This window comes from Microtus oregoni, unplaced genomic scaffold (assembly GCF_018167655.1).
Source record: "Microtus oregoni isolate MIOR12 unplaced genomic scaffold, Mior012 000000F_ref0000247, whole genome shotgun sequence".
NCBI lineage: Eukaryota > Metazoa > Chordata > Mammalia > Rodentia > Cricetidae > Microtus > Microtus oregoni.
The window spans coordinates 55768667-55783290 of record NW_024543059.1 but is presented as its reverse complement, the minus strand read 5'-3'; the positions used below and the strand labels follow the sequence as shown (position 1 = coordinate 55783290).

General features: G+C 36.9%; 1 long non-coding RNA gene across 1 annotated transcript; it reads left to right on the top strand.

Moving 5' to 3' along the window:
- Nucleotides 1-2180: 2180 nt before the first annotated feature.
- On the top strand, nucleotides 2181-3737 carry LOC121453155. The gene is made up of 3 exons (XR_005974981.1): nucleotides 2181-2238; nucleotides 2345-2460; nucleotides 3541-3737. It is a non-coding gene; the product is annotated as an uncharacterized LOC121453155 (long non-coding RNA).
- The last annotated feature ends 10887 nt before the right edge of the window (nucleotides 3738-14624 follow it).

Here is a 14624-nt window from a genome sequence, read left to right as displayed (position 1 = left end):
CAGCAATGATGGCTTCTTGGTGAAGAAGATACCGTGGCACTAAGGTAAATAACTTGGAGCTTATTTACTAAGGCAAATAGCCTGTACTAGAAAAGACCACTCCTGTCCACCATGTAGAACAGGGATGAAGACTGAACACACTCATAGAAAAAAGGACCAGCAATGTGAAGAGAGGCAGACAAGTAGATTCAACTAGACAAACGTGCTTTCGCTGTCAAAAATAATGCTGGCCTTGGCATATCTAGTGATTTCCGTACAAAAGTCCCTTCAATTCAGTTTCTACTCAGAGCTCAGAATAAGAAAAGTACTTTGAATTAAAAACCTACTTTTTTTGCTAGATAATAATTTAAACTAAGCATTGTGTGATGGTGTTTTTATTTCATCTCTGTGTGCGTGTGTATGTGTGTGTGTCCTGGGTACAGAACTAAAGGTTTGACCTACTCAAGCATACATTCTGCTACTACAGTTTACCCTCAGCCCCTGAAGTTGTTTTAATAAAATTATCTACATTTGCTATCTGCTGGGTAACTAACTGACATTTGCAAAGTGTTATTCAAATCAATCTATTTTCTTAAGAGTACATAACTGAATAAAGTAAGTTTAACAATGTTGGATTATGGTCCTCTATAATAAACTTCAGAAAGCCAACATTTTAAGGCATAGTGTTACATGTTACTCCAAATATTGTTTCTGAAAGATTCACTTTATGGAATGTTTATGTATAATACAAATGTATCGCATTTTAATTCCCCCAAACTTCAATTTACCTCTTGAAATAAATTTACTATAAAATCTATATCCATAAATTATGTTCAGACCAATTAATAAAGGGTTCTGTTAATATTTTAAAGTAGAACATCAAATGATTAAACCACATTTTTTGCCATTCTATAGATGCAAATAATTGTTTTTATCCACATTTCATCAAGGCTGAATCATTGAACACTGAAATGTCAGAAAATTCTGTTTCTTTTGTACAATTTTTTTATAAATAAGCTTCTGAATGGAGAACAGGAAACCAGCAAGGTCTTAGTAGTCACTGACCAAGAATAGTGTGGGAGAGCGTAAGAAGCTCTGAAATTTTTGTAATTTAGGTTTTTTTTTTATTTTTTTAAGATGTCTAAAATTGTCAGAGCAATGTGTTCTGAACCTGGCTCACAGCTATCTCCATTACCACCACATCCTAGCTCATTCTAACACAGACCTTCTTTTCCTCTTAAAACCACACCTGCAAGGTCATTTGTGGGGTTTTCTGCCTGAGTCAGAGAGCAGTTACTTAACTTTCGTTCCTGCTTAATCAAGAGTCTCTCTGTGTAAACAGGTGTTTGGGTGTGGTTTGTAAGTAATTCGGGATCCAGAAGGAAGCCCTCATATGTGGAGGATTGCCTTCATTTGAAGACTTCTGAAACAAACAACTTTTATCAGCACATTTGATATGGCTCTTAGTAGATTTCCAAATGTATCAATTTCAATTTCCAATTGATTGATGTTAAATGACACATTGATGTTTACTTTTTACCACAATTATTCTGTAATAGTTTAGTTAATGTCCTTTATTTGTGAGAATTCGTACGGTGTGTATCTGTCTATATAATGTCTGCAGGCACAAGTACAAGGCATATGTAGAAGCCAGTGACTATCACTTGAAGTCATTTCTCTCTTTCCATCTTTATGTGGATTTCAGAGCTCAAACTCAGATCACCTTGTACTTGTACAGCAAGTACCTTTACCTGCTAAGCCATCACACTGGCCCTGTGGCATTTTTATGCACATAACCTGAAGACAGTTATTTTGTGAGTGGAGGCCACCACTCACAATGTGTAGCAAAGGTTTCCTCTTTGATAAAAGGTAAGACTTACACACTGCAAAGGTCAAAGTATTTTTTTCTCCTTTTTCCAAAGGTCAGGCCTTGTTATATTTATATTGCTTCTTTAGAGCTGTGATTAAACATTGTTATTTTAGTGTCTTAGCTGTTAATCAACATCTGGGTGAAATGTCAAAGCCACTTTCCACCTTCCTGGAGTGTTTTCCTCACTCTCAGCAGCTGGGGTAAGAGTCCGTGGAGAAAACAACTCTTGTCCCACTACCACGTCAGCACCAGAGGAAGGAGCATGGGGTGAGCTGAGGGCAGAACGCTTCTGTTCTTAAAGCCCTCTTGACACAGTCTGAGCTGAACACACCCCATCTCACAGAATCCCTTACAAATCGGCACAGAAGCAGTTCCTCCAAAGAATTAAGGTAATGCAAGAAAATATTTAATACTTCAGAAAAGACTGGTGATATTTAAGGCTCAGACTTTATGATTCAAGAACAAAAAATCATATTGTTTTTTTTTCATTGCCAGAAAACAGTTTTAGATGTAAGGGCAAGCTGCTCCCTTGAACACAACAGGACAAGAACAGGCTGCGGTGAGGGGTGGTTCTCGATGGAGGGCCTCTAACTCACCAGAGACCACAGAAGGTCAGCTGTCTTCATTGCTACTCTTCGCTTCTTAGAAGATAATTGTCTTACTATTTCTTTTAAAGTATCTCCAGAGCAAAGCATGGTATTCTTTAATTAATGTTCATAGGGTAATTTAAATATTTAAAGATAAGCTTTCATAAAAGTATAAGATTGTATAATAACGGTCAGACTGAATTACAGAATTATGCTTTGAGTTATATTTTCGCTGGTTTCCTCCTGCCCTCTGCTAACACAGACTGGTGAGTTTATGGGTCAGGCTCTTAACTGCACGTGAATTCAAGAGAGGAGAGCAAATGAACAAATTACTCCCTCAGTGGATGCGCTTAACCATGTGAGCTAATTTCCTATTTCTTGTCCTCCAGAGCAGCATTTACAGTACCAAGTGGGATAATTCTTCAGAATTACTTCCCACTGGTCTAGAGAAGTCCTTGTGGGTATGGGGTAGGGCGTCTGCAGGCTTCCTGTCAGTTCCAACAGGTTTAAATTGCCAAAGTTTAAAGTTGGCATTGAAGTTACTGTCTGATCAAGTCACCTCTGGAAACTCTGGACATTGTAAAAGGGAATAAAAGCCTCAGTGGTGTTTCCCACCTGGAACGGGAGGTGATACTTTGTGAACATGAAGAGGTATTAATGGCCACTTGCCCTTTAAACCACAGAGGGACATCTGAGCAGAGTGACCTTCCCAGCCCAACTTGAGAGAAGGCAGGAAATGAAGTCTGAGGCTGGAGGTTCAGATGATAAAATGTCCCTCAGGAAGATAACAAAATGCTTCATCTTGTGGTAGCTCGAGACACATCTTAGAACCGAAGGAAATGGTCTCCCCTTTAAAGGCTGCTTGGTGAAAATAACAAGTCGGGATCTTTCCCTGCTGTTTATCTCTATGCCTGGATCCTGAGGTGTTTTCTCTCACGGATGCCAAAGTTTAGCCAAAAGTGGATAAATTATACTTCTTTTGATAGTCCTAAAATATAAACCAGTGTCTCAAACTCCTTCTAGATTCACAAAGTGTTTTGATAATTTTTTTTTATGTTACAAAGAATGGAACTTTAATAATCTTAGGAAATACATTACCCACAGGAACCCACCACTCTGATCTCACATATTTCCCCATGATGTGGCTGGACACTGAGAGTCTAAACAACTGGTGTATCTGAAAGCCTTGGAATACTAAGCCTCATCTACATCAGAAGCTGAGCCTCCAAACACCTGGATTCGTTGTACAGTGTGTTCAAAATGACATCAGTTTATTTATGCAGATTGTAGGATACCCAGAATAAAATGTAGTCATACCTGAAACATTCCACTTCTCTTTCCACCATAAATTAGATTTTCAAATACTTTTAATGGATACTAGGGTCTCGCATTAATTACCTCTGCACTCCCAACTGATTTTCCCATGTTGGGAGCCGAGGTGGGAATGAGGGCACAAGGAGAGTTTATGGAAATGCTAAGGCCTGGGCTATGTGGAGTGTGGGGTCAGTGATAGCACAGATGCAGAACACCTTGAGAGGTGTGCAGCCTCAGCTGAACCGGAAGGTGGTCTCTCATCAGAATGAGGCTAGGGAAAAGAGGCAATGGCTACAGCTACTGAAAATTGACCCCTGCCCCTTTTAGACACAAATCCAGAACCAGGCAGGACCTGTCACTCATTCAACTTTCACTGCCTTAAGAGTCCTGAATATCGGCAAGATGCTTCCTCCCATTTAAAGGTCCTACAAAGGGCCATTCTAGTTTTTTGTCACTCAGCTGAACGTGATAATATATTTTAGTGACCCTCACAGTAACCATATAATATAGAGACGATTCTCCCTCACATAGCAAGAAAGCTGAACTGCCCAAGGTTACTTGCAATTTTTAAAGATATGTCTCTTTGTTTTTGTTTTTTTTTTTTGCTATAAATCTTACCTTCTTAATCATTGCAAGGTATTCCTTCCTGTAACTCATGGAAAATACCAGGATACATGAGACTCCTACAGTTGAACTGTAATCCAGTTTGCTGGCTTTGTGTGTACAGAAAAAATAATAATGCCGCAAGAATATAGTGACCATGATGAATGCCAGTCCTGACGCTGAGGAATAGTTGTGGCCTAAGAGGCTCTTTCATCTTCAGTTGTGTTTATGTCATTTATTTTTCTTCTAATTATGTGACATTCCTCCCAGTGGTGGAATGGACCCTACAGGACGTCTTCCTGTCTCCTATCCTGGCTCGTCTGGACTGGATATGAGTCAGTCTGCTGATCTTTGGTTTATCGTTAATCTTCTTAAGGAAAACCTGTATGATTAATATTTAAAGCACCCTAGGGATTGCTTCCTGTTTTTCTTAAGCTGTCTACCCCTTTACCATTTTCTCAAAGATGATTTGTTGGGCATGAGGATTTGCATTGTTTCTGATCCTCTGAGAAAAACAAATAGAGTAGTGTTTTTCAAATTGCTCTCCTCTGAAACCTTGGGAGAGGGCTGGGTGTAACTCACTGTGCTCTTGAATATTATTTCAGTTACAGAAAAAAAAATACACTGTGTTTATTTGAAAAGTATTCAAATTTCCCAAGTACTATTACTTCACCTTCATGCAGGATATGATTTGCAGTTTCTACTTTCCTTAAGTAATATATTAGAGAATAAAAAACTAAGATGTACAATTGAATGTATAAGTTGTGGCACACACTTGAACACACCTGAACTCTGAATCTTAGCTATATTACTCGTGTCTTCATTAGGGGGTACTAAGAGAATGCAATATGATAATTTCTATAATTTGGATGTGATATTATTAAAACAAAATACTAAACCCCCTCTTAGCTGAAAAAGACAGATACTCTCTTTATGCGATAGATGACACTAATTTTATCAATTTACTATTAAAAGGTAACAAAATAGTAAAATTGTACATTGAGATTTTCTACTGCATAGAACCAGCATACTCAAAAATCTTGTACAAGAAGTGAAGCAAACATACCTGAGGCCACCACATGTCATCCGTGAGCAACAGGTGATTCAGGAATGCAGGAAATAGGCAATGACCTGAGAAGAGTCAATGGTGAGTATGTTATGCCCGATCATCGTCTGCTAGAGAGAAGACATTGAAATAAAACACAAGGGGAAATGATCAAGCATATCAATCAGATGCAAAGAGGAAAAACTGGTTAGATGGGCCTAGAATCTTCATTATTTGATAACTTGATAAGAAAGGATGGTTTATTAAATAACAAAAGTTCCTACACTGGTCCTCAATGTACATGATGGTAATTTTTCACTAAGGAAGATGCATAAAGAAACAGCAAGGTTTGATTGTTCACGAAACCCCTAAACACTCCCTTTATCATTCAGTACTAACACTTTACACCAAAGTTTCTTTGTTTGAACAATAGGTGATTTCAGTCTTCTAATTTGGATCTTTGCTAATGCTTCATGGTTAAATGGGTATAAACTAAAGTCAACTAAATGAAATAATATAAAAACAAAACATAACATAAAATTATAAATATATAAACAAAATAAAGTTAAGAAAATAACTTTGTATTCATTTAAATATATTAAAATTTTCAGCTTATTAGCTCAAGAAGAAATAAAAGAGAACTATTCTAAGTTAGATAGGAAAACTTTCCAAATGTAAGAAAACATAATTGTTTCAGAAATATATAAGTAGATAGGTTGTCATCATTCATAAAATTACAATATTATTTTGTCACTAAACTAATTCATTTGACCTAAAATCTTAAAACACTAAACAAAATAGCAAACATAACTATGGCAATAAATGTAGATAAGGTATTGGTCAAAGTTCAATAGACTGAAATATTAAGGGATTACCTTTACATGATGAAGGTACATGGTTTTATTTATAATAAGTCATAGACATTGTCACATACCTTAAAATTTTCAAAAATCATACTTAACATCAGCTGGAAGTAAAGGAAGACATTTACTTTAGCATTATTATGGGCTGTTTGCATAGGCAGAAGAACAAGAGGAAGAAAATATCCAAAGAAAATTAAGATGGAAAAGACAGAGGATGATTTTCTCACTATTTGTGATTATTACATTAGCTACAAATAAACCTGAAAACAAATGTCATAGAAAATACAAGAATCTTAAATCAATGTTGAATTAAACAACGGAATTTAGCAAATGGATAGAAATAATTCCAAATGTGTCGATAGAGTATTAATTTTGCTGGAATCTAAACCCCACAGGTTTCAGTAGCTCCAAATTGAGGTACCTAGATATATAAATATGTATAGCTCACACAGTTATGTGACATTATCCAAAGCTGCTAAAGAAATTATAAATATATAGAAGCTACCATACTGATGCATCAAATGTCTCAACATTCATAATGATGTCAATTCTCCCAAAATAATCTATAAATTTAATGTAATTCAAATTAAAATGCCAACATGTTTATATAGCAGTTGACAGTCTACTTTAAAACTTGGTTTGAAATGCAAAAATGTCAGGGATAGTGAAATATTCTCAAGGGAAGAAATAAGGTAAGGTAGACTTGTTCAAATATTTCTCAAGACTTATGGTTTAGTTGTGCTAATAATGATGTTAATAGAAGGCTAGAAAAGTTGAACAATTAGAGGAAAGTGGGTGAACAACATTAGCTGTGACACAAGAAAGTAGGGGGAAAACTATTAAATGAATTGTTCTAAGACAGGGATTAAAAGACAATTTATCCCTCCTAAGCAAGAAAAGTGTCTTAGTTTCACTAATTTTAAGTAAAACTAAATAAAATTTTAAAAGTTTTAAAGAATAGAAAACTAATTATATCATGGTTTAGTATATCCTCCTCACCCCCCCCCCAAAAGAGTTAAGGAAAATATAGTAATTTTAATCAACTAAATAGTTTAAATTTTTTATAAAAATATAGAACAAGACACAAAATTTCAAATATTTATAAAACATAATACAACTAATAAGGTTTCTGCAGTCTTACTATAGGGTAAATTTTGAAAACTTTACTTTTTCATCTTTATTGTTCATGGGGATGGTGGGGAAAGCATATGTGTCCTTGTGCATATGTGGAGATCAGAACACACAACTGTGGGGTCAGTCACAGCTTATACATAGGTTCTGCATGCAAACTCATGTCCTCACCCTTGCAAGCAAATATTTTCATTCTCAGAGTCGTCTTGCCAGCCCTGCAGCCCAGATTTTAGTGTTTCGTTCTCTATGCCTATCAAAAGTTATTATTTATTTTCAAATAGCTTAGTTTTTTTTTTATGAGAAGGAGGCATCATTTAAAATGATGAGATGTTTTAGACAAGATGAATACTCAGGAGACCCTTTGTCAAAAGGCTAGAAACTGATGCCAACAGAAATCAAAGCTGAAAGTAGATAATGGCATTAGCTACCATAAGAGCCGTTCATGAAAAACGCATCAAACTGTCGATGATCAGCTGCGACAAAAATACCTCTTGCCAGGGTAGAGGCTTGGGGATTTAGAAAATATTAATAAAGAATATGAAGACAAATAAGAAAATAATAAAATGGAGAAACATTATACGGTAGTATTGGGAGGGAGTTTCAGTGAGTACTGAAAATTCGCCCACATTTAATTTCCAATTGCTTTATATATCCCTGACCCCAAAAGGTAGACACAAGATAAAAAACTACATTAACAGGATACAAGGAAATGAACATACCAATTGAAGTTCAAGGGCTACCTCCAGAGTTAAACATTCTGCTGCTAGAACCGCGCACATCCTACACCAAAACATTCTGTAGGCAAACCACTTCCTTGGTGAAATTCAAAGTTATCTCCATAAAGTAACTTGACCTTTAGTTGGATCCTTAAACTTTTGTTTGAGGTAGGAACATACCTACTTCTCTGTTCATGAAGTACATGGTCTGGCTATTAGCCACACCTGTTGACAATAACCTTGAAAGAGCAGAAATCTCAGGCCTTCAGTCTATGTGGAAATAGGCTCACATTTTCAGGGCCTCCACATCAAACAGGGTTTACAGAAAGAGGAGTAAAGAGGAGCAAGAAAGGAGGAAAGGGATAGAAAGGTCTGGCCAAACTAAAGAGCATTTAGTGATACACAGACAGGAGTAGAAACATCAGTAAGTAGAAAGTTACCACCTCTAGTTCTAAGAGGATAAAGGAAGTGAACCTTTAAAGTAAACCAGAGAGGGGGTACATCAATGGTTTCCATACAGACACACACACACACACACACACACACACACACTCAGACACACACAGGCACAAACACAGACACACACACACACATACACTCACACAAACGACCTCACACACACAAGGACAGACTGAGTACAAGGACAGGACTGGGTGGATGGTAATGTGTAACCTTTCCTGCTACATCCTGTCTCCTGCTTATACTTTCTTTTACTGAATCCAATTTAAAAAATGAACAAAACAGCAACAAAAAAAAACACAAAATGAGTCAGTTAATAAGATAGCTATTTCTTCCACACCTCATTGTCAACAAAGGAAACATGAACTGAGACAAGAGGTAAAATTCAGGAGTGATTAACTCACTTCTGTACCCAGGAATTATAAACTTAAGTATAGATAAATTCTTCATACTACCACTTTCAAGAAGAATAACAAGGCATTAGTAGAAAGTACAGGATTGAAATAACATGATGTGTTAGATTTATTTCTCACTGGCGTGATCACACACCCAACAAGAAACAACCAAGGGTAGGGACGGTTTGTTCTGAATCACTGCTAAGAAAGAATACAGTCCATCGGGGTTGGAAAGGGAGGATGGCACAAACATGAGAATAATGGCCACATTGTCCCTGATTTGGGGGGGGGTAGAACAGACAGGAAATAGAACGAGACCATAACACCTCAAAACTAGCCCCTGGTGACCCACTTTCTTCAGTAAGGCTTCATCTCCTAAAGACCCCAAACCTTCCCAAACACTACCACCAGCTAGAAACCAAGTGTCCAAGCACATGGGTTTATGAGGGGAAATTTCAAACAAACTACAACACAGTCTTAATTTCTCAAAAGTCCTCTTAGAAACTTAACTATATGTTTATTCCACACAATGAGAATCATTTTCGAAAATCTTAGTACTTGACTACAGGACAGAGAACCAAGTCATATGGGATATTCAATGTAAAAACTATGCTGGCTTCTTGAAATACAACCTGGTATGAACATATAGATTGGCAATTCTTATGGGATTCATTCCCTCCCTTTCATTTCCCTCCATCTTCAAGCACCACCCACCTCCGCCACCCATCCAGTCTTAGGTATTGAGGTTGTAGACTTTGCAGCATCTTTGTAAAGGAAGTATTTAAGACAGGGAAATATGAGTGTGGCTGTTGACAGTACTTCCTTAGAACTTGTGTGGAAAGGGAGACACCATTTTCAAAAGGCAGCCAGATTCAACCGTTTCCCCCTTTTCTATGAGTTTCCAGAGAACATGGCAAGGACTCATGTTAAGAACCTGGGGGTTGAATTCACAGCCTTGGTCTTTTACGGTGTGTATAACCGTAGGAAGTAGGTCATCTTTGCATGATCTCCTCTGTATATCAAGGGGAATGTAAGGACTTCCCCCAATCAGAGTTGCTTCCATCATGCTCCAGTTGCATGGTATTATTTCTCCCACAACATGTAGGACATCAGATAAATCTTCCCTTTTTCAGACAGGTTCAGTGGCAAATGCCCACATCCTCTACACTTAAGGTGGCTGATGAAGGAGGATCGTGAGTTGGTAGCTAGTCTAGGATAAATTACGAGACTCAGAAACACAACAAAACAAGAGAGGAGAAAATCAAAAGAAAGAAAAATAAAATTATCTTAATTACATACACTTTCAATTTCTGTTCTGCTGATTTTTAACCCGTAGAGAGTAACACATTGTGGATGAGTCACTGCTGACATGCCTGTGCCTTGAGAAGTATAATTTGTCCTAGTTACTAGCTTGCTAGATAGACTAATAACTAAAAAGCAAGTAAGCAGATATCTGATGCAAAGAATATGTTTAATATATGATAGCTATGGATGCTTCTATTTTATCTTTGTCCAAGGGAGAGTTTGTAATGGTTTGTTTAGTCAGTGTACACTCTCAGTGGTATGATTAGATACCAAGAATTATCTATAAAGTCAACCATGACCCAGTATTCTCCCTGCCCTGAGATACCATCCTGTTCAAGTTTCCTTTCTTGTCCCAATCACTTGGAACATCCCTTCCTGTTTGTGTCACCACTGACAGACATTCCAAACTTTGGTTAGGCTTTTTATCCAGATGTTGGCAGTAAAGTTGTTTATCTCCTCCACACTCTTCCCTTTAAACCTCAGTCATGACCCAGAAACAGGGGGCAGCAGTAGCTAACAATGGCTGATAATTAAATCAGCCAATTGACTCCTCCCTCTTTTCTAGAAAAACTATTTGAAAGGCTGAACTGATATTTATCTGAATTAACTGATCAGCTAAGAGAGATCTTGCCAACAAATGGAGTCTGAAGTGTACTATGACACCAAACACTACAATTTTTCAAATCACTTTTACATACATAATTTTATTTAATTTATAGTATTATGATAGAGTTATACTCCCAAAGCTATGATGACTAGAAATGGCCCAAGTCGTCATCTCCTTCAGTTTTGTTATTTCTAGCATAATGACACAGAAGTACTGATCTGAATTATCTTATCCCTTTGTAGAAAAATTAATATCATTTTTAAATTAACTTTAAAATTGACTTTGACCAGCCAGTGTTTCTTTGTCTCCGTAATATTGTAACCTGTGTCAATCACTGAGATACATAATATTCTGCTCTATCTGGGGGTGGATTTTCAAACTATAGTCTCTGAATATTGTTTAAATTAAATATGGAAAGAAAAATGTAAATTAGAAAATTTTAAATACGAAGATGCGCTGGCATTGGCAGTTGTCACCCATGTGTTACGTTGGCAGTTGTCACCCAAGTGTTATCTTCTATCTGGAGACATGGAAAAGGCACAGACCTTGTATCGTATTCTGCAAACTCTGATACAAAGCTTGACATGTGCTAAAATGTCAGCTCCACCAACGTCAGTCACTAGTTCTTCCTTGGAAGTGTATTCTGTTCAGTTTTCAGAACAGTGTCTTTCCAGATCCAGCTCTGAAAGTTCCAGAAGTTATTCAGAAGCAAAAGATAGCTGTTAACTTTCCCCAGTAATTTATTACATGTTTCATGCAGTATTTTCAGAAGAGTACAGGTAGTTAGATATTAACAAGAATTTGGGGCTTTTAAGACAGAGTCTCACTATTTAGTGTTGACTGTCCTGGAACCCACTATGTAAACTAGACTGGCTCTGAACTAGTAAATGCCGGGATTAAAGGTGTGTACCACTACTCCTTCCCATATGTGACCTTTTAGCAAATGTTTAGACCACCACTCTTTCCATGAAAAAGGAAAGAAACCACAGCCAGCAACAAGCCCCAGGTTAAACATTGGAATCTTGGAGGTATGAGTTGAGAATATGGTTATAGGAGTAGCATCTGTACTCTGGACTGCTCTAAGCTTATTGGAGGAAGCTCAGAGTGGGCTTCAATATTTCAAGCAATTTCAAAGAAACTAGTATTGCTTGAATTGTGGACATTAACATTTTAAGAAGGTATCCGTATCCCCAGATTGTTCCAACTTTGGAAGTGATCTAAACTCTTACTTTATGGGTGAATCACGTGTAAGAGTTTAAGTGTTGAAGAATATCACCTGGAAAATTCAATTACAAACGGGTGCTTCTCCTATATAGTGTTTAAAACATTGACATGTTTGCCTGTTTAGTTGCTGTTCATGAACTGTCCTAGAACCATCTGCTCATTCACACACACATGATCACACACACACATGATCTCACACACACACACACTACATTAAAAGGATTTCAGGGATGTTGATAAAGATCACTGCTTCATAAAACCCAGCTTGGTACAAAGCAGCAGTTGAGTAAATAATATGGAAAAAGACACCTATATATTATTTGACTTAGAGGTAATAAAGATTACCTTATATGAAGGTTACTTTATATTTGCTTTTAGTAAAATCATGAAGTCAATTTTTTAATTAATTAATTTATTTATTTATTTATTTATTTATTATGTATACAATATTCTGTGTGTATGTCTGCAGGCCAGAAGAGGGCACCAGATCTCATTACAGATGGTTGTGAGCCACCATGTGGTTGCCGGGAATTGAACTCAGGACCTTTGGAAGAGCAAGCAATGCTCTTAACCACTGAGCTATCTCTCCAGCACCCAAAGTCAAATATTTTTGCATGAATAGAGGAACATTTGTTCATTTACTCATTTAAAAAATACCAAGTATTAAAATTAAAATAAAAATAGATATTAAAGCAGATTTCATGTTGTTTGATTGAGCCCAAATGAGGTTTACAATCTTCATTTGTTTTGTACTCTATGTACATAGAATCTGCCAAATAAGCCACAGCATCCTTGGGAAACATTTTCTTCCCTTTTGTTTTATGAACGTCTCTCTGAGCCTGAGTAGGCAGCACATCGCACACGGATAACTAACTCTGGTGCCATTGGGCTTCCTTGCCACAGTCATTATGAAAGGCCTCCAGGTGCTTGGCTCTCAAGCTCTTTCAGGCAGGAAATTGTTCAGGTCTTTTTGACAGATTTAGAAACAGAGAACCAATAAATCCATCTGCAACCTCAAAGACTTATCTGTCAGTGGCAGACTGACAGGCCTTTGTTTTGCTTTGCTTTACTTTGCATTATCCTGAGGCACTGATGGCTGCTAATAATTGGGACATAGAAGTAATCAAAGAAGAGACACAAACAGCATTATATATTAGAGGAACCCATCAGATGGCCCTGAGCATCGTTTTTCTCATCTCTGGTGACATGCGTAGGGTTACACAATATGTTGTTTTCAAATACACCTGTCAGAAAATATCAGACCAAATTGATATTAGTTATCATTCCGATGGTCACTTATTCCACCAAAGCAAAATAGGAACAACATAGTAAAAGAGCAAAATCCTGGCAAAAACAAAAGCAAAAAACAAAAGACAAAAGCAAAAACAAACAAAAACATGTCTTTTAACATATGATTATTTCTCAGAATTATATTATTGTATATGAACTACCTATGGAATTTTGAATAATCAGTTGTGAGATCAAGTTAGGAGTGATTTTATATTTCAGAAAACTATTGATTTGTTTGTGATTACAAGTTTTTCCCAACATAATCATGAAAGAAAAAGACTGGAAGGGGAGGAAGGGAAGTAGGGAGAGAGAAAAGACTGGGCCGTCTAAAGTTCTTTGCTGTGACACATAGATATTTAGATAATTATGCTGTATTTTCTTTGGTATCTCATTCAGGTTATAGAGATACTTTGTTCTATGATTGTGTTTTGGAACACCATGTTCCCACCACATTCATGACATGAAATATCTAGATAAAAAACACTTCTTTTTTGGCTTATAGGCTCTACAGTTATAAAACAAAAATCTTGTTCAATTCTTGAGAATCCCTCAACAACTTAGATTTCTTCTTTAAAAATCTGGGAAATAAGGCTGGAGATATGGCTCAGTTTTCGAGAACATTGGCTATTCCAGAGGGCTGGGGTTCAGTGCCCAGAACCTAGATGGTAACTCCTAACTGTCTGTGACTCCAGTTCCAGGGTACCTGACACCCTCATACAAAACACCATGCAGGCAAAAACACCAATGCACATACATGAAAAGAATTTTTAAAAAATCTGGGAAACAACAATAGAGGTTTGACCTTTGATTTTATATTGGTTGTCATTAACAAAACTTTCCGTTTAAATCAACATGTAAACAGTGGTCTATCTTTGCATTTATCCTTAGTTATGGCAGAATTAAACATATTAGCTGATTCCATTACTGCAATTAAAGCAAAAGAAAAATATCCACTAAAGAGATCTAGAAAGCTGCCTTTTCATTAAAGACAATGGACAATAGACTCGGCGTCTCTCTTGTCTTATTCTAGGATTTTTTTCTTTGTGGTCAGTTCAGAATAAACCAATGGAATGAGCAAAGTTAGGCATAATGGGGTCTTACTGAGTGCTTTTTGAGACAGATCATAATACGTCAGTGAGCTCAGACAGTGCCCACCTCTCCGCAGAACACCCATATTCCAGGTTTTCACAACAGGGTAAGTGTCCATATGTCTGGCTTTCTCTGACTACTTGGTGA